The following is a 23,117-nucleotide window of genomic DNA, read 5'->3' on the forward strand; positions in this document are numbered from 1 at the left end:
TGACCCCGACGTGATTCGAACACGCAGCCTTCTGATCTGGAGTCAGACGCGCTACCGTTGCGCCACGAGGTCCTCGGAAGCCTCTCCCTGCACGGTATTAGAACTCGCCCACCACTGGCCGCCGCCCCGAGCCGCCCCCGTCCACCAGGGTGGAGACCGGCTGGGTCTCGGGGGCCGGCAGGGCCAGGACCCTTCTCACCCGCTACGGCAACCGCAGCCCTCCGCGGCGGCCCCTCTCCGCCGCCACTGCTTCCTTTCCCGCCTTCCTGCGCAAGTACTTGCGTTAACTCCCTCCCACACTCACCCGCCCACATCCCCACTACCGGTCCCCAGCAGCGGGGGTCTTCCGCGCCCCCCTCGGGGGTGCCAAGGTCGCCTCCCCCGGCACTGCCGCCGCACGCAGGCCCGTGCGTTCCAGTCCCCGCTGCCCGGAGATTGCCCCTCCTGCCCCTCTACCGAGGGTCTTCCGTTAGCACTGCCCACCGACGAGGCCTGATTTTCCTGATAAAGGGAGCCCGCGCAAACCGTTGTTAAGGCAGCTCCTCGTTAGTATAGTGGTAAGTATCCCCGCCTGTCACGCGGGAGACCGGGGTTCGATTCCCCGACGGGGAGGCCGTCAGCGTGTTTTTTTCACTTCCGCCAGGAAGGCGGCGGAAGGGCGCGGCGCTCCTTGCAGCCTTTTGTCGCCGCGGGGGCCAACGGCCGGGTCTCGCGCTGCCCCCGCCAAGGAAAGAACAACAAAAAAAAACACGGCGCGAGCGCGCCTCTCCCCGTCGGGGAATCGAACCCCGGTCTCCCGCGTGACAGGCGGGGATACTCACCACTATACTAACGAGGAGACGCGGGGCGTCTCGGCCCCCCCGCCAGCCGGTGCCCGGAGGCCGTCGGGGGGCAGTGCGGCCCCCACCCCCTCCTTCCCTGCCTCCCGCTGGCCTCGGGAAGGCTGCGGATGGGCAGGAGCGCTGGGGCGAACCCAGTAAGAGCCCAACGCCGTGCCTGGCGAGCTCCAGGCCCGCGGAGGGGAAGGGGCTGTGCCGGCCGCTGCCGGCGCCCCGCAGCAGGGGGAGAGGGCGGAGGGAGGAGAGAGGCCTCCGGGGGGGTCTTGTTTGCCTGGATTCTTCCGGCCCTGGGGTGCCGGCGTGGGGAGGGAGGGGCGCCGTGGGGCCCCCCGACCCGTGTGGCTCAGCGTTTTGCGGCCCGCCCCACGGCGGGGCGATCTGGGGACGCGGGTGCGGCGACGCGTGAAAAACCGCGGTGCGCGGCGAGCGCCCGGCTCGGAGCAAAGCGGCAGCTCGGGTGTCTTGGGATCTTTGCGTCTCGTTCACGCAGGCAGTTTCTTTTTCCGGGAACCCGAGAAGCCCCGGAGTCAGCAGTCCTCGGGGCGAGGGGACTCCGGCACCTGCTTCTCGCCCGCCTAAAAAGGGAAGGAGAGAAATGGAAACCGGTTACTTTGAGATTTGAGAGTAAAAGGCAGAAGGACATGCACGGACCATATGGCTCGGTGCTGACTCGGTCAGCAGTAACGTGGTTGTCGGTCCGCATCACAGGGGCATTAGGCAGGAACCTATATTTAATTTGCCGGCTTGTTAGATGAAGAATTAACACCAGACGTAAATGGGCAATTGAAACAACTGGTGTTCTCTTTTTGAGGTCTTTCTTTGGATAAAAGCACCCCAGCTGAGCTTTGTCAAACATGCATAGCTAAAGAGCAAACAGCAATCTATAGGTAGGCATATAAATACTTGACCTATAAACGAAGCATTTCTAAATATTGGCCTACTCATTTAAGCACTTGAATATAAACATGTGTTTCTCAGTGGATGCAACAGATTCAAATTCTGTCCTGACAAGTGAATAACAACCACCAAAGTCTCGTAATAATTTCATTACTTCAGAGGTAGCATAACAATGAGATGAACTGGTAGGGCTGTGATCGGGTGATAGGCTTTAAACCTCCCAGAGCAGGATCAACACCTCCCAGTGTTGCTCGGCTGGTCTGAACTTGCTGTGCGGGTTCAAATTTTATTCAAAAGATGCTCATGGTTAACTTTAAGTGAGAGACTTTCCGGTGGATCAAACGGTGCCTGGTTGCATTTTGTGGGACCACTCACACTTAACTTGTTTAGACCTTTTTGCCAGTCACTTCTCAGTTCCTTCTGTTCCTTGATCCCTGTGGTCAGGTGGCTGAGATGTGACCACTCATTTAAACGGTCGTGCTTGCTGCAGTCAGACCTTCCTTAGCTCCTGCTCTTTGCCTCAGAGCTGGTTTTGCCTCAGGTTCCTGCACAGACCTCTCCTCGGGCTGTCTTCTCCTAGAACAGGACTTCTGCTATCTCCATAATATCTCTTGCAAATTTTTGGCATTGCTAAGCACTTTTAGAGTACCAAAGCCAGGCTCACAGCAAGTTGTGTAGACATTTTGTTGTGTTCTTCAATTTGTCAATGAGGGCAAAACCAGATCTGACTGGGAGTTCTGGATCTGCTGGAAATATGGGGAAAGGCTATAGCGTGACAATCTCATGAAGCACGGTGTAGTTACTTCAGCAAAGGTACAGGAGGACTCTGCAGAGCCAAAGCTAAGGCTCTGAATCATGGAATCATAAAATGGTTTGGGAAAATAATCTAATCCACCCCCCTTGCCATGGGCAGGGACATCTTCCACTAGATGAAGTTGCTCAAAGACCCATCCAGCCTGCCTTTGAACACCTCCAGAGATGGGGCATCCGCAGTTTCTCTGGAAAGCCTGTTCCAGTGTCTCACCATATCCAATTTAAATCTACTCTCTTTCAGTTTAAACTCTTGCCTCTTGTCCTGTCACTATGGGCCTTGGTAAAGGTCTCTCCCCATCTTTCTTATAAGCCCCTTTTATATATTGAAAGGCTGCAATAAGGTCTCTCTGGAGCCTCCTCTTCTCCAGGCTGAACAACCCCAACTCTCTCAGCCTGTCTTCACAGGAGAGGTACTCCATCCCTCAGATCATTCTCATGGCCCTCCACTGGAACCGCTCCAACAGGTATATATCTTTTATGTTTTTCCCACCTTTTCAATAGCTCAGTACATTGCTAAGGATGTTTTTATCAGAAAGCATGTAGATTAGTAATGAGATTCCTTGGTCATGCTGACTGCTCTGCTTCTGCACACCCACTCCAGTTTTGGGACAGCTACCGCTGACAGCATCAGCCATCTTGCACATTCTCCACACCTTCCAACCAGGGCAACCCTGAACCAAAAGTGCTGGTCAATATGCTGGTTTATGCTCTTGTACAACCTCCTACCACTCCCATTTGGCAGGCAGAGCAAGCATATCTCCTAAAAATACCTACTATGACCTGAGCTGGTGGTGGCAATTATTAAATAGCCCTAAAAAGGGTTAACCAACTCTCCAGCTACGGTGAAAACAGTAACCACCTTTGTTTTCTCAGTGAAGCCATTATATGCACTTCTGAAACCAGACTTTCAAAGGCATGCTCCAACCAAGATGACTTGTCTGCAGCTGTCTAAGCAGGGGCGCAAGAAGAGCCATTGAGGTATGAGTCAGCAAAGCAAGAGTGCTATTTTGAAGTGGATGAACTATTACAATGCTACAATGACTTGCAGTTACGAAGCAAATGCATTCCCTATTGATTTGTCACAGAGACATGTAAGTGCAAAGCAGAACAGGTACTAGAAACTAGTATCGATATTCCAAGGTCTGTGAAGCATCTGCCTTCTCCTCAGGACCTGAATACAGCTCTTCTACATGTCCAACAAGCTCATTCCATGCTTTCCTCATCATTACACCAGGTTTGTGCTTGGCAGTAACTAGAGACCCGTTCCCTGGAGCAACAGCCATCTGCAAGAGGCCCTTTGTGGCCATAAGCAGGAAGGAGTAGGGCTGGGATCTAGTCCCCCATTGTAACTGGAAGCTAGTTACCTCCCCTTCAGCTTGCTCAGCTTGCAACTTGTCCAGTTGAGTTTTGAATACCATCATGGATGGGAGTTTCCACAACATAGAACACAACAGATTGCCCACCCTCATTGTGAACAAGTATCCCCCCCCTCTTATGTCTATTTGGAATTTGCCATGTTGCAACTTGATCAGTTGCCTCTTGTCATTTTGTTGTGTACATACAGAAAGAGTCTGGCTCCATCTTCTCTATTCCCTCCCACTGGGTAGCTGAAGACAATTACATCATCCAGTAGCTTTCTCTTCTTCAGGCTGAACAAACCCAGCTCTCTCAGTGTCTCCTTGCCTGTCACATGCTCCAGCTCCCTGTTCATTTGGTGACCTTCTGTTGAGCTCATTGCAGTCTCTCAATACCTTTCTTGTGTTGCAGTGCCCCAGACTGCACAGTACTCCACAGGCAGTCTTGCAAGTGCCACGTAGGGGTGAGAGCAGGCATCACTTCCCTTTATCTGCTGGCTGTGCTGTTACTAATGCAGCCCTGTATATGATTAGCTTTCATAGCCACAAGAGCAGTTGCTCACTCATGTCCATCCTTGGTGTTCACTGGGATCTCCAGGACTTTTTGCAAAGGTGCTGTTTACCCAGTCAAGTCCTGGCTGTTGTGTGAGGTTGTTCTATCCAAGACGCAGGACTTTACATTTGCCTTTGTTGAATTTGAAGACATTTGTGTTGGCCCATTTCTCCAGCTGTCAAAGTCCTGCTGAATGACAGCCCTGCCCTTGAGTGTGTCAGTCACTCCTCTCAATTTGATGTCATCCATCTCTGTCACCAGCTGGCATTTATTTGCCTTGACAAGGAACATATATTGTTAGTGGCATGCTGAGGTTCAGCACAGCTGATACAATCCTTGGCGGTGTGATGTGGGATGGATCCATGCTGTTGCAGCTGCTTGTACTTATGCCACATAGAACTGCCCCTGCTTCTGGCACTATGGTTGCCCTGGTGCGACGCTGAGACCACAGTTTCCTTTTGCAGATCTGAGACACAAACTGCAAAGTGATCCTCACAAAATATCCTCATAGTGCAGCTGCGCTGGCATCCCAGAGTCCAGAAGCAATGGATTTGACACAGTGCACGCTCATGGGTAACACTGGTACCAAGTCAAGGTGCTATCTCTAATTTCAAGTAGCTGCTTAAAATTTGGCCATGTAGTGGTCAAGCCTGTTCCACCAGGGCATCTCTCAGTATAATCTGCTTGTTGAACCACGCTCAGAAAATGATGCTTCCTTATTAAATATGTTAAGCTTTGTTTTTCACATAAACAACTGGACTGATGACCACATTTTATACAAATAGGAAGCTGTTTGATATTGTAATTACTTTCTATTTTCTTGAGATACCTTTTGGTTAGCTTAAAATATATTAATACTTTAAAATATATCTGCTTCAGATTAGTCAAGGTGAGTACTGAGTGATGGCTGCTTTGTGTCACCTCTAACGCACTACAGCCTTCTGGAGAACTGCCCTGATACACATGAGTTATCTTCCAGGTTTTTCAAACCAGAGTCCATGAAGGAAGCTGGGAAAAGCAAGCTAATAGTCATTTGGTTTAGATTTGTTGTACAGGGGTCTATAACCCCATGAGAAAAATGTTAGAGGTCCAAACTGAGAAAAATAAAAAAAGCTACAGAAAATCACTTCTGTTGCCTCTTCTGCAGTTCATGGAGTGATCTGGAAAGTGTCATCATGGGGAATGTGCTAAGTGTAGCACAAAATATTGTTAGGGCAGCTCCTTGCACCAGCAGTTCCCTCCTCACTGTAGTTGCCACAATGATCTGGGTGGCCTGAAAGAAATGAGGACAGTCCTCAGAACCAGCAGTTGCTGACAGCTAAGTTTTGTGAGCATTAAGTCAGGCCCTCATCTCCTTGCCAGACTGTAAAATGGCACAAGTAATTTCAGCCCAATGAGTGTAATTTTATATTCAGGGGGTAAGGGTGGTGGAAGGGGAAAGGAAAAGCCTTCTATACCTGCAGAAATTAACGGTTCTAAATCAATGCAAAACCACAAACCCTAGGTGAGAAGTGAAGCCCTTCACTGATGTGGTCTTTAGGATGCCCCAGTCCAGAAGAGCTGCTGCAAATTGAATACATTTGATTCTGAGTACTCTTCATAGCTATTTTATATGCTCTTATTGCTGCCCATTCACACATACCCAACACTCTGTCTGCTCTTTGTGTTCTATTTTCCACTTATTTTTGGTCTGTACCCTCACCCTGTGAAGTTCACAGCACAGGACAGTAAGAATACATTAGTTTTCAAATAGCATATTAAATTATAGGCCCTCTTTCTGTACAGTTTTTGGCCTTATAAAATTTCTGTCCAGTGCAAGGGGTTTGTTGGGTGGTCTGTATCTTTTGGTTGGGTCTGTATCTTTTTATTGGGTGGACTTAGTGATCTATTTCCGTGCTAATGTATTTTCATCAAGCTAAAATGAAGTTTTAAAAGTTATTAGAAAAATCCATTTACATCACTTAAGGGAATGAGTGATCAGACATCTCATGTAAAATCAACAGCTGAAGAGCTGAAGAAATTCAAGGTAAAGGGGACTGTGACATTGCATGTCAGTGCCTGCTGGATTAGTGGGAGGAGGGACTTAAGGGGCTTTCCCCTATTAGCATGCCCAGTATAGTTTATACAGTACTAAATGCAGCCACACAGCTGGGCAGCTTCCTCTCCTTGTTGCATCATGTGAACTGTCTAATAAATGGAGCCTTTTAAAAACTCATTGGAGGACTCTCAGGGCTTGAAAATTTATGTCCTAAGAATTGTGAAATAAAATAGAACAAGTGCCCATGCAGAACTGCATTTTCTGTTTAGGTAAAAAGCACTCTGAAAGAAAAGTTGAATAGTTGAATCTAGCCATTTCTATTCCTATAGCATGGTTTAAATCCAATGGATACTCCCAATAAGAATAAGCTTCTTCTCAGAGGGAATCTGCATTCTGATCACTTTTCCCCTCAAAAGGGATTGCCAAGCAAATGTACTGAAGAGATACCATAAAAAAAATGGAAAATTCAAAGCAGGAAAAGTGGAGGCTGGCTGGTTTTAATTAATAATTTCAACTGTAGAATAGCAAAAACTGAGAGAAGTCCTGCTTAGAAATCAGAGGATAGGACTCAGTAATTAAAAGGAAGAAGACTGATCAAGTTTGTATGCAAAATACACCTCTTTTGGTGTATGAGATATATTGTTTCAGAGTAATTTCAAAGGAGTTTTTATGCAGCAAAGCCTTTAGAGACATATCAGGACACTGCAAAACCCGAACAGATTGTGTACTAATGTAAATATTCCTGTGTAATGCAGTTCTGGATACTAGAATGTGCCCACCGTATGACTACAAGAATAGTAATAACTCTCTAGCTGTGATGAAAGATTGCAAAACAATTTCACCATTGGTCTGACTTGGTCTGAAATATGGCATTTCTTAGAGTCTTGGAATTGTCAATAATTAGCTTCAAAATAGACAAATCACGTAGTGCTTAAGAAGGAAAATTCTAGAGACAAACATGAAAAAAATCAAATACTGCCATATACAGCTATAATACAACTATCAGGTCTGACTCTCGCATGATATCAGTTCTAGGAGTGAACACCTGTCATTCAAAAGAAAAAAAAAAAGGAATCATGAACCTAAAAAAGCAAAATGAAGTGTAGAGACAGGAAAAACATGGGATAGCAAAACCTCCAGAAAATAATACAGGAAAAAGCACATAGACTGAAGTTACATATCCAAAAGAAAGATGTTGTGAGCTAGAGGCATCACACAAAGAAATTAATTATACTGTACAGAGCATGGGGAGATATTTAAAGATATTGGTTTTACAAAACTATAAATGAGGGAATGCGATGAATTTAACTTTATCTTAGAAAGCTGATCATCACAAACTTCTTTTATGCATTCTGATGCTCACTCAATATAGACATCATTGATAAGTGCAGGCCAAATAATTATGATGCGGAAACTGGACATCAAAACCAGAGATGAGCATAGGGAAGAGGTGCTATTAAAACCAAAACCTCTGTTCTTGTTTAAGGTATGAAATTGGAAATACACAAAAGATCCCGCAGAAGACTTGAAAAAAAAAATTGTATGCTCCCACATCAGAACTTGCTAAAGCCCCAGACCTTGAATAGTGCTTGCTGTTCTTTAACTTTGACAGGTTGTACTGCTGTAGTACTGAAAAATCAGTGGGTAAAAAAAAGAAAAAGTCAGTGTGCTGAGCCAAGAATGAATAGAAGTCAGTTTAGTTTTTATCTAGTAGTTAACACAAGGGAAACTCACCTTGAAAACATTATCAGAATGTGTCACGGAAGTATAAAGGGAAATTTATGTATGTTTTGCTGCTTTTGTGAAGGTTTTGAGAAGTTTCAGCATGACAGACAGATATGCATCACTGAGAAATGTACTGACAAGTCACAAAATCCAGAGTTTAGAAAACACTGTAGCTGAGAGATAAAGCAGCATTGTGAGCAGATATTGAAACATCATAGTGCATCATCAAGGTACATTTTGTCTGTGAAAGCATTTGGTATTAAGCAGAAAGCATAACAAATGACAGTTTAGAATCTTCTAAATGGCATCTGAGTTAATGGAGCTTATATGAACAATATAATCTCTGTTAGTAATCTTTCTCTAAGACTTCTATTAGAGAAGACTTTCAGAGCTTGATGAATATTTTGAAAAAAAATTATGATAAATGTTAAAAAACCTAAAGTGCTAAGAATAGTCTCAGCAAAAGACAAAGTTGAGAACTCATTTATTTTCATCGACAAGCACTAGATCAAAGCTACCAGCGCTCTAGCAAGTTGTTGTAGTGCTGGCTTCACCGCTTTCCTGGTCCTCCAGTCACCACCATTTACTACTTCACTGTGTTGTGCACGGGGAACAGAAGAATAGCTCCCTTTGTAGACAAAACTATAGCTTGATGGGGTAATAGTTTCTTCCCTTCTCCTTTTCTTATGATACAAGGGCCACATGGCATGGAAACCACATTCTTCTTTTCCTTACTCAGAGGTGCACTCCACTGATTGCCGTAGTCCACGTGCACAGGGAAACCTTGAGAAACCCCAAGTGGTCCTCATGACTAGCAAAAACCAGTAAAGCTTAATTCTTATTTCAATAGTTGATTTTTATCTTTGCCATGGGTTGTACTATTAATCCTACTTCTGGCTTCTCCACTCTGCATTCTTTTTGTCTTCCTTTTCACTATTCTCCCTCCCCCCTTTTTTTGTTTTACTCTTTCTCCTTAAAAAAACCCAGGATGCCCCATGTCTTGTCCAAGTCACAGAAGTGCAAAAGAGTGACCTGAAGACTGGAGGAAACTGCTGGTCCTGTTCAGTGTGCCAGGAGAAGATCATGGGATTGGGTTCTTTTGCCTCTGACACAATTTTCAGTGGGTGGACAAGCAATAGAAGGGAAGTGGATAGGTTTTTAGATATAGCAGATGGAAGAAGGAAGATGGTATAAAATAAAACATTAAAAAGCCCTTCCAGAAATTAATTGCCATTTCCAATGTTATTCATGATAGAGAAAAGCAAATGTGCACATTCACCAGAGATTGTTCAAGATGTGATGGATGGTTAACCATCTTGCTCAATTGTAAAAGCCTGACACTTAAAAAAAGCTTCAGAAATGAATCGCAGTGCCTTTAAATTTGAAACAAGAGATGAATATTTAAAGTCGGTTGTATAGCTGAAACCACAAATGAGGAACTGCTGAGAATGGTGTGCTTAGGGCACAGCTGCTTGAAGAGCGAGCTTAACACTCCTGTGTATCTGCAATACATTGCCTGGCAATCACCAAATTACTCTTCATTCTAGTAAAATCAAAGAAAAAGCAGCAAGAGTAAAAATACCAGATGCATTGCTAGGTAGAGTCAGATTCAAAGAACACAGGACATTTTACAGCTTTCTCACAGCTAGTAAGGATGGGAGATGGTGATCTGCAATCACTGGTTTGGACATGTCAGTTGAAAGAGATGAAGAAAAGGCTGAGGAATTGGTGTGGGGCAAAATGTGAAGGGACATATTGTCAAGCTGACAATAAACAATTAAAATAAAGGATTCTTTAAGTGCAGCACAATGCAGAATAATGCATCTATTCCTGGAAAAAAAATATAAGCAAGGTTTTTTTCCACTTACATTAGTGTTCCTCATTATGTGTGATTTTTACATCAAAAGACCAAAACACTGTGCTTTATAACAATTATCTTTATTTCTTTGCTGTCTGCTGTTTTGCAGGACAATGATATTTCTGTTCTCATAAAAGAACTAGTTTGAAGTTTGCAATTGCAATTGCATTGGCTCCCTCTGGTGGCATTCTAAAAAGCTCTACTTTATAGTACAGTAAAACCACTGTTTCAAAATTGGCTTGACAGCAGAAATTTGAGGTTACTGCTTTATGTAACGGTTATATTAAAAATAAGAGAAAAAAATATCATCTCTCTTAACAGCTTATACAAAATCAGCTCATAAAATGAAATTCCAGTAATCTGGGTCAAAATGGCTGGAGAAAAACATCATTCATCATTCCCCTCCCTCACATTCTCTTAACTGAATTCATGGACAGCATTTTGCTAGTATGTGTTTGGAAAGGAGTTACAACAATGTCTTAACTATGGGACTGGCCTGTTTCACTTGGCAGCAAAAATCAATTAGTCTCTTACAGAAAGATTTAATAGGAGAATTTCCATTTTGAGATTCAGGCACTTGGCAGCTGTTGCCACTTGCATCCTGAGAGTTCTTGCCAGAGCTGAACCAGATGTGCAGCTAAGGCCCATTTTTGTCCGTTTGTTATTAATAATAAATACAGAAATGAGAAGAAAGAAAGGATAAAGAGGAGCAGGAAATGGGAAAGCAGTTAGATCACGGAATCACGGAATTTCCCCTATTTATGCATGTGGGAAGGACTGACATTTTGGGGATTTTGCAAGAGATGTCCCTAATCCTTTTGCCTGGAGTTGGATAACTCTGCAGTTGCCCATTCTTGGTGTAACAAGACTGACCGAGAGGAAGAAAATTATTAAAGTTGCATCATCACTGCATCCCAGTTCCCTATCTCTGCAGCATTAAGGCCTCATTACTGAACTTGGTAGGCTTCCCAAATGAATGAATGCTCCTGCCCCTTCTTTTAGCTAATAATAACTGAGAGTTCAAGGACTATTGCCTGGAACCAGAGAGGGAGAATATTTTTTGGTCAATTTTACTCCCCTGTCTGAACATTCTCAGGTTGGTACACTGATATACTTTTAACTGTATCACTTTAGAAACTATGAAAAGAAGACGACTGGAAAAAGTCAAATTTTTTGGTAGATTAACTACTCATATTGGAAAAAACGGTGTAGGTTTTCTGTTTAAATGGATGAGGGGGCACAATTTTTTCTGATTTAGTTTAGGAAAAGTGAAAAAGGAAATTTTAAAGGTATTTTTTAGAACCATTATTTTCTAAATGGCATGAAGAGTCAGCTTTTTCAAAGTACTTCAGTGCTAAATACCAATAATATTTTGCATTTCTGACAATATTCAGCTGAAGATATCAAATTTTTGCCAAGTTTGACATGGGCAAAATCCTGATCCTACAAACTCTTCTGCTTAAGCAAAAGACGTTAAACAAACTTATTAGATAACTTTTTAATGAACTTATTGGGCTACTGAGTCTGAAACATCAGCTTTTTAGAATTGTTTCAGACAGGTTATTTCAGGTTTTCAAAAAACCCACAGCCAACAATACTATGAGTAAGAACTGTACATCTGTGAATAGTATATATATTTATTTGTATACCACAGAATGAAGACTTCTCTATGATTCACTTACTAGTACATTTAAGCATAATAGCTTGGTAATCTTGAGGTCTATTTACATAATTCTGCACACCTGCAGGTTCTTGGAACATTTCTTTAACCTGTAAGACACACACCATCGGATAAGCAATATATTGCGTTTGTCAGCATGTTATTCTAAAATATTTAATATGAACTTTAGTATTTCTAAATCTTGTTCCTTCATGTGAGAAAGTCCTGTATTATTCAGCAAGTTCTTTACCTGGCATTTCCACAATATGTGTTTGGTTTACCTCTACAAAACCCACTAGTTTTGGACAATGCTTTTTTGTTTTTAAAATCAATTGAACCAGTAATAAGTTACCCATTTTTAAATAAAGCTAGCTTGTGAGCCAAGAAAGAATATAAGAAATTTCAGCAGTGTTTAAAAGGCAAAAGTGATTGAACTGTGCATTAAGAATGTAAAGTCATTCATAACTCTGCATCATATGATTAAAAGCTGAGCTTGACTATTTATAGCTAAGCACTGTCAAGAGCAATATGTGTTGATGAGAGAACCTGACTGTTAGTACATTTCTAGATTAGGTGCATGTTAACGAGGCCTGTACAGTGCAAGAAAATGGATGAAGAGTGAAGATAATATTTAGAAGCTGGAAAACATGTTTAAATTGCTTGCACAAAATATAAAATCGAAGGCAAAAGGAGCTAAAGTAGGTAAAATTTTCGCTTTCTAGCTATTTGTAAAGCAACTCTGCTTTCTGTAGAGACGTAAAAATGTAGACTCATAGTGCTTTAAAAATTGACTTCTAACAAATAATTATAATTAGTATTTTATAATAGTAAATAATTACTAATAATAAATAAAACCCCTGTTAAGTAAAAAATTATGAATACATTTAGAGTGTATATTTTTCTGAAGGCATTTTTTTAAACAAAGGCAAGAAAGCAAATACTTTTCAGAGGGGCTCAGTTCCAATAAAATGCTGAAACCAAGCTTTTTAGGTTTGCTTCTGTCTTAATCTGTCCTATATTAAGGATAATTTCAGCATAACTGGCAAGCACCAAGGCATTCGACTCTTAGGGTTGTGTGAATCCTTAAAGCTGGGTGCAGAATCACTTTGTGATTCAGAATCATCTGGATGGGATGCATCTTTACAAGACTATTTAGATCAGTCTGGGAATCTGACCAAAAAGATGTGTGTTCAGGGCTGAAGATATATCAGAAGATAGCTCAATGGATCATTCGATCAATCTTCTGGTCATCACTTTTATTCAGAAAAAAATCCTCAGTATGCAGAGAGTTCTTAATTTCTGACCATCCCTGTAGAATAACAGTGTATTTTCTTAGCATGAAAGATTAAGAAACCAAAACGATACAGGTTTTTTTAGGTAAATGGATTGTGGATATCCTGTTACAGCATGCATTCTTATCATATGCTACCTCCTGTAACTGCAGAGTGTAGCAATCTGTTTTACTTACATTTGAAAGTGAAAGAACAACTGTATTCAAAAATTGGCACTACAGGGCCAATTAATAATATCCCTAAATAGAGATGTGCTTGTGTGTAAAGTTTAGATCTAGATCTGAGTTTACCTACAATTTAGGGAAGGACAGAAGAGCACTGCAGTTCTGCAGACCGGATGCAGAACTTCAGCTGAGATATTTGGGAGAAGGATGTTGTGGATAGATACATATCTCAGATTCGAATACCTTTGTGTTTCAGGATGCATTCAGAATTTGGGTGTTGCCTTGTGCTAGTTCCATATTTAAACTTCCTCTGTGGTAAAACAATAACTTAGTTTGAGATTTTGGTGAGCGAAATAAAGAGAATTCCTGGCTTTTGAAAAAGACAAGGTAGTGAAAGCTATGTTTATAGAGAGAAAAATATGCACAGAACTCGTGGAAAGAGGATATGCATTTTGGAAAGCTGTGACTACAGTTTCTGCAGCCCATAAACCACAACATTTCCTGCATGTGTTCAAATGATACGGCCAAGAGACAGTCATTGTGCAGCGTGCTCTCTTCCTGTGCCGGTCACTTTCTGAAAGGGAAAGCAGCCTGAAGTTACTCATCAAGAAGCGCGGTTTCATGGCTAATCCTAAATGCTTGGATATGGTACAAAGAAAGGATGGGCACGGGTGATGGTATCAGGGCAGTCCAACAGCAGCTGGAGTGCCATGCACATTGTCAAAAGTTTACTGGTCAGAGATCTGAGCAGCTCGGCAGGCTCTTGTGCCTACATTCATCTTCTCACTCTGTGTGCACATAATGGTGATGCCCAAATTGTGATCACTTACCTCCTAGCTCCTAACTGCAATTCTTAATGAGCACACTGTGAACACTCCCTGCCTATACAGTCAGTAGAGACAGAAGGCAGAATTTCAGTGTTAGGCCAGTAGAGTGTTATTCTGGGCTGCCTACAATGTCTGAAGTCAGGTGGGATAAAGGTAAGCTTGTTTGACTAGGAAATTGCTATTTCTGCTTGTTTCATACACCCCTCCTTGTTGCAAGAAGTTACTTCCTAAAGCTTTTCATGATTTCAGCAACACAGAAATATTATCTACCCTGATCCATTTTTTTCTTTCATTAAGTTTGTCTACAGGAAGCTGGTCATACGCAAAAGTTTTAATTTATATTCTTGGTATTTTGTTACTAAAGAGATAGTTACACTGGGAATGAAAATTGTGTTATATTGAAATGTATTTCATTAGGTTATGTAATTGATAGTTTTGGTGGTACCACAAGACAATTCCCAAGAAAAGGGAGTATTTTAACTTAATATACTATGTACAAACACCTTCCAAGCCTGTATGGTAATTGCTCAGCATTATGTCTGAAGCAATGGTCTTTTGGCAGAATCTTAATGACTGTTATTCCACTGGGCAAGCAAAGGCTCTGGTATTCACTTACTGAGTAGTTATTGTCTTAATTCTTTTTGTCTGGATGATCACAGAGAACATTATTAATAATAGATTGGAAATGAAGGATAAGAGGCTCTATTCATCAAAGGCCTTATCCAAAGGACATATGAACTGGCTTGCTGGACTGATTGTTTTATGCAAGTGATAGTGTCATTTGTACAGCAGGTGCCTAATAGCCACTGAAGAGTCACTGAACTGCATTGTGCTCAGAAAGATGTATGCATCGTACCATCTTTGCAAATCATAAAAATAAACGTATAGAGTACAAATACATTTTCATAGATGAGACTGCTTTTCATAGATGAGACTGCTTTCAAGTAACTAAAGATGTGATATGATTTAATTTCATTACATGTCTAGTTACTCCTTGCTTTCTAAATGCAGATGAATTGGAATAGAGAAAAAGTTTGCAGCAGAAGATAACATAAGAAAGATTCTAAAAGGTTTTGGAAGTATTTGTATTGCAAAGAGTTCTTCTGTCATGCATTTAGTTGACATAGCTGTGGCTCCTGGATTTTTTTGAAGGGGAGAGATTTTTCATCCTCTTTTGAAGTGCCTTAAAATAGTTGACCTTTTATATACCCACTATTTGCTTTTCTACAGCCTGCAATGGGAGAGATTTTTTCTGTTGTTCTGCAAACAGCACTATTTTTTCCTAGATATAGCCATTTATGAGGAACTCAGAGCACATCTTACGGCAGGAGGGATTTGGAGAAAGTATGGAAAAGTCAGGCAGCTGCAAGAGTACCCCATTTAGAACTTTTCTTTAAGTTGTCCTATAAACCATTTCTCATTTTCCTGGAGACCCAATGTGTTAAACTCCATGTTGGGGTAGGATGGGATACAGAAGGTGGCATGTGATGGAGAGCTCTCTGATGTAAGCACATGGGGCACGTGCTTGGTATATTGGTCATGTTACAGAGAAGATCTGAGGTGCTGCAGTTGCCACTGATTTTCAGGGCCTAATTTGAATGAAGGGACAAAAAAGGGCTACAATTCAAGACCATTGCATCCTTTTTTTTCCAGGACCCCAGGCCTGAAATACAGCTCATACAGAGATCACGGAATCACGGAATTGTCAGAGCTGGAAGGGACCTCTAGAGATCACCTAGTCCAACTCCCCTGCCAAAGCAGGATTGCCCAGAGCACATTACTCAGGACTGCATCCAGGCGGGTCTTGAAGATCTACAGAGAAGGGGACTCCACAGTCTCCCTGGGCAGCCTGTTCCAGTGCTCTGTCACCCTCACCGTAAAGAAGTTTTTCCTCATATTTGAATGGAACTTCCTATGTTCCAACTTGTGCCTGTTACCCCTCATCCTATCGCTGGGAACCACTGAAAAGAGTCTGGCTCCATCTTCCCTCAACCCACCCTTTAGATACTTATAAGCATTAATAAGGTCTCCCCTCAGCCTTCTCTTCTCCAGGATAAAGAGTCCCAGCTCTCTCAGCCTTTCCTCATAAGGGAGATACTCTAATCCCTTAATCATCTTTGTTGCCCTATGCTGGACTCTCTCTAGTTTATTGCTCTCTCCAGATTATTGCTGTAATGACCAAGGAAGTGTATTTGCCTACATGACTACAGAAGGTGAAAGAAATTGTAGTGCTCTATTGCCAGTGAAATCCAGGAGCTAAGGTAAGATCTACCAAATAAGCAAGTTATAAAAATAAGTTCAGTTTTAAGAGCCTTTAATTTTAAGACACAACCCCCCCTCACTATTAGCTTACACAGAGGGCATCAACCACTGGGACTGAACTCAGTCTTGTGAAGCCAGCAGCAAGGAGAACAGTAAAGCAGTATTTACTAACAGAGCAAAGCAGGAGAGGAGTGTGGTGTGTCTCAGATCATCAGCAGTGTTGGATTTACAGTAGCCTGTGGCATGAGCAGCAGTTGACTTTGTATTTGGAGATTGTCATGGAGAATTAAGATGAGAAGATGACAGTAAATACATTTTACTATTTTTCATGGTGTGTGCAGTCACTGAGAACATATATGCTTATATTGAACCTGAAACTTCCATCAAATATGAAATTTGTATCCAAATACTTAATGTGCAGAACAAGAACTCAGTCATTCAGTCAGAAGGACTGTGGATTCCATGGAAAAGACATCCCTGCAATATAGATAAGCACCTGTCATTTACTGGATCTATACATAGATCATATAGATAAGAAGCTGTGTTTCACTGGATATTGTCCTTACTCCACAAGGGCAGGTGGCTCCCTGGGGCTGGGGAGGGGTTCCTGTAGGGGTTGCAGTGGGGGAGTGGCAGGACAGGGCTTGGCAGCCTAGGCCTCTCCCACCACCCCAGCCAGGAGCAGGGCAGCCGGGGGGGATTAGAACAGCCCCAGCCCTGGGCACTGGACATCTCTGTGGGGATGGATCAAGGCTGTGCTGGGACATCAGCCAACTGATGTGGGTCAATATCAGGCTTCATGAGGAGCTCTGGGGTTAGACATACCCCTGGGATGGCCAGCCAGGACCTCTCCATGTCTGGCGGCATCTGCCCATGGACACCAGTGGGAAGGGGCTGCACTGGCTCTGTCTTGGCCCTGAGCCCCACTGCCAGATAGATCCCCAGGACAGGGGAGGATGCACTCAGGAGCCTTAGAGATATATTCAATAAAGGCACTACAAAACAAATGGGGAAACATAGTGTCAGCAGGGAACACACAGTTTATCACAGGATTTGTAATAATTGGCAGGGTGTATGAGAGCTGTAGAGCAGGTGAGGAGACAGCTGGGCCCATTGCTCTAGCACAACGTAAAGACATGCTTCCAGGTCATGAGCATGTCTCTCTAACTCCTCCCTCCCTCTCTGCAGCAAAGGCATCTGAACTGGAGAGTTTCTGTTACCCCTGTGTCCCATTTTGAGGTAAAATAGAACCAACGTTCTGTTCAGTAATTTGACATCTTAGCTAGGCCTCTTCTAACTCTCTGAAATTAACAGCATATTGTGGAGAAAACTTCATTCTCAGAGTGATAAGACCAATGTTTGTACTTCATGCCAAGGAATGGTATGCAGAGAGGCTCTTGCTTATACTTATTGCTATAACAGCCAGGGTCAGCTAATTTTGTCCTCTGCCCCATTGGAGGGTTGGAAATGGAAAAGCATAGAGGGGTCCCACCTGCAGGGAGGAGTTGACAGGACAAGTGACCCAAACCTGACCAACAGGGGTATTCCATCCCATCTGCCCCATGCTCAGTATAACAGCTGAGGGATGAAAGGGTCAGCCCTCTTTCTTCAATGGCCAGTGTCCAAAGAGGACCCTGTCTGTTCATCTGCCTTTGATCCCAATCCGTATGTTCCTGACTCCAGAGCTGGAATCCAGTTCCCATCCGTCGTGGAGTCCCGTCTGGGACTTCCCCAGTGCCTGCCAGTGACATCATCCTGGGATTTTGATATGGTTTCATATCTGTTGTATCTATTTCATTAATTCCTTTTTAATTTTAATATTAATATTTCATTAAAGTAGTTTAGCTTATTCTAAACTCGTAAATCTCTTTTTCTCTCCCCTTTTTTCTCCTGGAGCGAGAAAGTGGGGGGAGACCATCTGTCATCGTCATAGGCCAATTGAAACCATGACACCCTGTTTCAGCCACTGAAGGAGAAAACACCAAGACTGAAAAGAAGCAGCATCATTAGATCTGCTGAAACTAGGACAGGGTTAGTCAATGGCTAACAGTGCGCAAAAAGTTCAGAGAAACCAAGGACGTCAGGACGGGGAATAACACATGCTGCTAGTTAAACTATCCAGTCACTCCCCTTGGTGAATACTGTAGGATCATAGAATCATAGAATGTGTTGGCTGCAAGGGACCTTTAAAGGTCACCTAGTCCACCCCCCCCTGCAGTAAGCAGGGACATCTTTAACTAGATCAGATTGCTCAGAGGATCTGAATGATTATATGATTTGCTGATGTAGATTCTTGGTCTTCAAGTATAACTGATGACATTCTTTTCATAGGAGAGAGAGAACGATTAAGAAAGGAATGATTTAAGAACATGTCAGTAAGCTTAAATTATTTCTAAGCAGCTTTATTGCAGAATATTAACTTGAGACAGAGACTGAGGAGATCTGAGGCCCAAGTGCCAGAAGTCAAAGATGTGAATGAAATACTAAATGTGAATACCTCCATCAGGCAATAACAGGGGGTCTTCTGCCAAGACCCTTTTAGACCAAATGAAAGGCTTACATTGTCAGAAAATGTCTCATTTTTTTCCAGCTATATGAATTGCAAAAATAAAAGATGTTATCTCTCATTACAAACCATGACACCTTGAGGCCTCATAAGAAAATTCTCCATGACTGAAATATTGGTAAGTACATTTTGTGAAATTTATTCTGTTGGTCGTCATTGATTTTTAATTGTATTTCCACAGTACTTCTGAAATGAAAACATTAGGGAGATAGTTCTTTGCAAATATGAATTTCAGCTCCCCACACCTTTGCATCATCTTCCTGACATACTTGGGAGAGGCTAAGCTGATGGTTAATGAGAAGAAAGAAGTGTATAAACCAGAGTATTGACAAAAATAATTGACAAGTGGTCTCTAGTCAGAGCTCCTCAGGGGTCACTGCAAAGTTGGTGCTTGTCCATGATACTGAAATAAACATCACAAGACTGAAGTGATCAGAAAATACAGAGTCTTGCTTGTTTCCTTAAGAACAATGAGCTCAGTGTTTCCTTAAGTGATTTTACTCATTTCTTGAGACAAAGTAGGTCTTGGTGCAGGACTCCACCTATGTATCATGCTCTAAGTCTGTAGAAGAATATAGCATTAGGAGTCCCAGAGGTAATAATTAGATATGAATATCTGCAAGTCTAAAATCTTCTCTCAGTCCCATGGCTTTTCTTCACACCTTTTCCAGCAGTATCTTTCCATACTCTTTTTCCAGCTACATCCTGAGATTTTGTTTCTAGAGTTGTAGAGGAGACAGACAGCTTCCCCATCAAGTTTGTGGATCACACCAGATCAAGGGGACTGTTCAATACACTGGAGGTTTGGGCTGCTCCTCTGACAGGCTGAAGGGACGGACCAACTGGAACCTTATGAATCTTATGAACCTCAACAAGGAAAAGTAGTAAGTCCTACACCTAGGAAGGACAAACCACTGGCAATGATACAAGCTGGGGGACTCACAGACTGGGAGGAGCTCTGTGCAGAAGAACCTGAAGGTACTGGCAGTCACAAAGCTGAACATGAGCCAGTGTGCCCTGGCAGCAGAGAAAGCATCCTGAGTTGTATTAACAGGAGCACAGCTTGTAGACTGAAGTAAGTATTTATCTCCCTCTACCAGCATTTGTTAAGTCACACCTAGATAGTACGTTTTGGGCTTCTCAAAACAAAAGACATCAATAAACTCAAGCAAGTTGAGCAAAATGTCACCATGGTAGGGAGGCTGGAGCACCTGCCCTGTGAGTGGAAGCTGAAGGAATGGGGCTTGTTCAGCCTGGAGAAGAGATGGCTTCAGGGGACCGAAAAGCAGGCTTCCTATACCTACAAGGAGGTGATTGAGGAGGTGGAGCCAGGATCTTCATAACAGTGGATGGTGGGAAGCTAGGAGATAAGGGATGTCAGTTGAAACAAGAGAGGTTCAGACTGGTTGTAAGGAAAGCCATTTTCCCCATGAAGACAGTGAAGAAGTGGGACAGGAGCCCAGAGAGGCTGTGTAGTCATCATCATCCTTGAAGGTTTTCAAGATATTACTGAATAAACACCTGAACAACCTGGTCTGATCGCATAGCTGACCCTTGTTTGATCAAGAGGTTGGACTAGACAGCTTCTGAATGTCCCTTCTATCCTGCATTATCCTCGGACCATATGAAATTATTTCTGAAAACTTTCCTATCCGCTTCCCTCCTTGGGTGACTTGAAGAGGGTTTAATGGGGGTGAGAAGAGAGGTATGGCATACTAATGTTTTACTTCCGTTAATTACATTAAGATCTTATGATTAGGAAAAGGGAAGTGGAAGTAGCAGAAACTACAGGAAGAGAAAGCATGGGGCAAAGTATTTTGGAGCAGAGTCTGTAAACAGTTATTCATGTGAGCAAGGACTGCCCTGATTAGTGTACAATTGTAATGGAACTTCATGCTTTACAAGATCAAAATAGTAAAGTGCTCCATTATGGCAATTATCTATCAAAGGGTGAAAGCACAATAGCTGAAGTTACTAAAATACTTCTGTGTTCATTAGCCTCATTAGGTTGCAAATGTGTTACAGGGCACTATATGCTAATGCTGTACCTGAAAAACAGGTATGGCAATAGACAGAAAGACAAATTATAAGGAAGCCAACCCATGTTCAGCCATTACAAATCCAAGTACATGATCAGCCTACAAATACTTACTGGTTGATCTGTGGTCAACTTCCAAAACCCTTTCACCTGATCCAAGTTTGAGGGGGTGGAGATCATGCAGCATCTTTCTTGAGATGTGACAGATCAATAATATTCTACTCAGAGCCAAGACTGAACAATTTTGTTTTTTAACTTAGGGAAACAGCTCTTCATTTGACCTTGAAGTTTATTGGAAGGCAAATAAATGATAAAGCATTGTCAAGCATTATTTGGTGAAAAGCTCTTTGTAGTCAAGATTTGTAAACTGAAAGACCCAAATAACTCAGATTGAACTAAACTGCAGCATTTTAACAAGGAAACTTAATATGTATAGGCATGTGGGTCCCTGCTTTCTATCATAAATGTGTTTTAAGGTTTTGCAATTAATTTTTTTTTATATTATATTTTTATATATTACATTTTTATATACCTTTTGGAAAAAGCCTTTAACTCATCAGCTGCCCATGGATTCAGACACATTTTAAGAATTTCACCATTCCCTTGTGTGGCTGAGTCAAGTTTTCAGTATTCACCCATGTGTCTAGGGAGAACAGAAGGTACATATAGATTTTTACCGGCATGGAATACATTCCCTCCATAGTGGTACTAGTTAACAAGCTATTGTGATGGAGGACTATTCCCCAGCTCTTTCTCAAATCCTTCCAGGCAACTCCTTCCAACCTACATTCAGAAGATCTAAGGGTTCTAATTATAACCAGTTCTTCACCACTGACATAGATGATGAGGAGGAGAAAATGAGATCTCAGTGTGTTTCTTCTGCATTTTATTCACCTGCAGCGAGCGTCAGAGAGATAACTGGCTTTTTTTGATTGCGTATGGCAGCGCTGTCTCAGAATGCTAGGAAAAAGTTATATGAATGGCTGATTTGTGTAAGAGATTTGTTCTAAATTTGGTGTTCATTTCTAGATTAAAGCCTCGGAACACAGATCTGCATGTACAAACTGTGCAGTTACTACTTTATGTCAAGAATTAAGCCTGTGTAAGGCTGTTGCTCAGGAAAAATTACACACTAGCTGGAGAGGAATAAAAACACAACAGGACAGAAATGCATGATAACAGGGAAAAAATGAAGATGCAAAAAGGAATTGGTTGCTTGTAAGGTTAAGGGAATAGGGCTCTATAGCTAAACCCAGCTGGCCTGGGGGAAGAGAAAAACAGAATGAATAAAAATATATAGGAAAGAAGCATTGCCCATTTAAGTTTATTTGGGCAAGAAAGTAGCAATGTTTAATAAGTATCTAATTAAACTTCAGTGTATTAACTGGCAAGGGCAAAGATATGTAAGAGGGGAGTTCTTAAATAACTAGCACATATATTTGCTGTTCTCAACGATGTATTTTCTCCAAGGAGAATTTCAAAATATTACACTGTAATTCCAACAGTCCTCCCATTTCTTGGACTAGATTTTCTTCCCTTTTTTTGAATCTCTGCATGCTTTAATAGCTTCAAAAATGTTGCAGAGGGATAGTTAAATTATGCAGTAGTTACACTTGCAGACAGTACTTAGGAGAGATTTGCAAGCTGGGAGAAAGCAAAACAAAAAGCCCTGAATAAAGAAAGAAAAAATAGCAACAGAAATCAAAGTATGCTTTGGGCAATCTGTTCTTTATCATTCCAGCAGGTACAGCAAGTAATGTAGCTTTGCTGTGCAATGAGGATAAGGTAGGCTACTGTGCACCGAGTCCCAAAGGGTCTTGGCGTATGAGTCTTACCTAAGCAGCACACACTGCCTTGCCACAGCTTACAGGGACTGGAAGAAGATTGTTTTGTGACAAACTTGAGGATGGGGGCCACAGAGGCTTATCAAATGCCCTTGAGAATTTTCTAAAGAAGTAATGTCACCAAAGTGACTATTTTAGCCTTTAGACAAATGCATGTGGACTGTCTAAACTACAGGATGCTTTGGGACAGAAAATTTCTCCTTCCATCCTTTCCCTAGTGTCCAGTTGGGAAATTGCTGATTAGTGAGTGGCTTAAGCTCCCGAACTTCTCATAAATCATATCCTCTGTCCAGAACGTCCAAACATGATTTTTGAGCCTTGGGCAGCACATGAGCTATTGGAGTGAAGCTGCTCTGCTGGTACTATGTCATGTGGTGAGTTATGGG

At 42.3% G+C, this 23,117-nt stretch overlaps 1 long non-coding RNA gene and 3 other non-coding genes across 4 annotated transcripts; 2 read left to right on the forward strand and 2 right to left on the reverse strand.

Annotated features, from left to right (window-relative positions):
* TRNAW-CCA (transfer RNA tryptophan (anticodon CCA)) lies at positions 1-72 on the reverse strand. Its single transcript has one exon. It is a non-coding gene; the product is annotated as a tRNA-Trp (tRNA).
* A 468-nt stretch (positions 73-540) lies between these two features.
* TRNAD-GUC (transfer RNA aspartic acid (anticodon GUC)) lies at positions 541-612 on the forward strand. Its single transcript has one exon. It is a non-coding gene; the product is annotated as a tRNA-Asp (tRNA).
* A 154-nt stretch (positions 613-766) lies between these two features.
* On the reverse strand, positions 767-838 carry TRNAD-GUC (transfer RNA aspartic acid (anticodon GUC)). The gene has a single exon. It is a non-coding gene; the product is annotated as a tRNA-Asp (tRNA).
* An 11,494-nt stretch (positions 839-12,332) lies between these two features.
* On the forward strand, positions 12,333-21,214 carry LOC141462409 (uncharacterized). Its single transcript, XR_012463199.1, has 4 exons — positions 12,333-12,436; positions 15,675-16,282; positions 18,874-18,967; positions 19,548-21,214. It is a non-coding gene; the product is annotated as an uncharacterized lncRNA (long non-coding RNA).
* The last annotated feature ends 1,903 nt before the right edge of the window (positions 21,215-23,117 follow it).

Source organism: Numenius arquata, chromosome 2, assembly GCF_964106895.1.
Source record: "Numenius arquata chromosome 2, bNumArq3.hap1.1, whole genome shotgun sequence".
Classification (NCBI taxonomy): Eukaryota; Metazoa; Chordata; class Aves; order Charadriiformes; family Scolopacidae; genus Numenius; species Numenius arquata.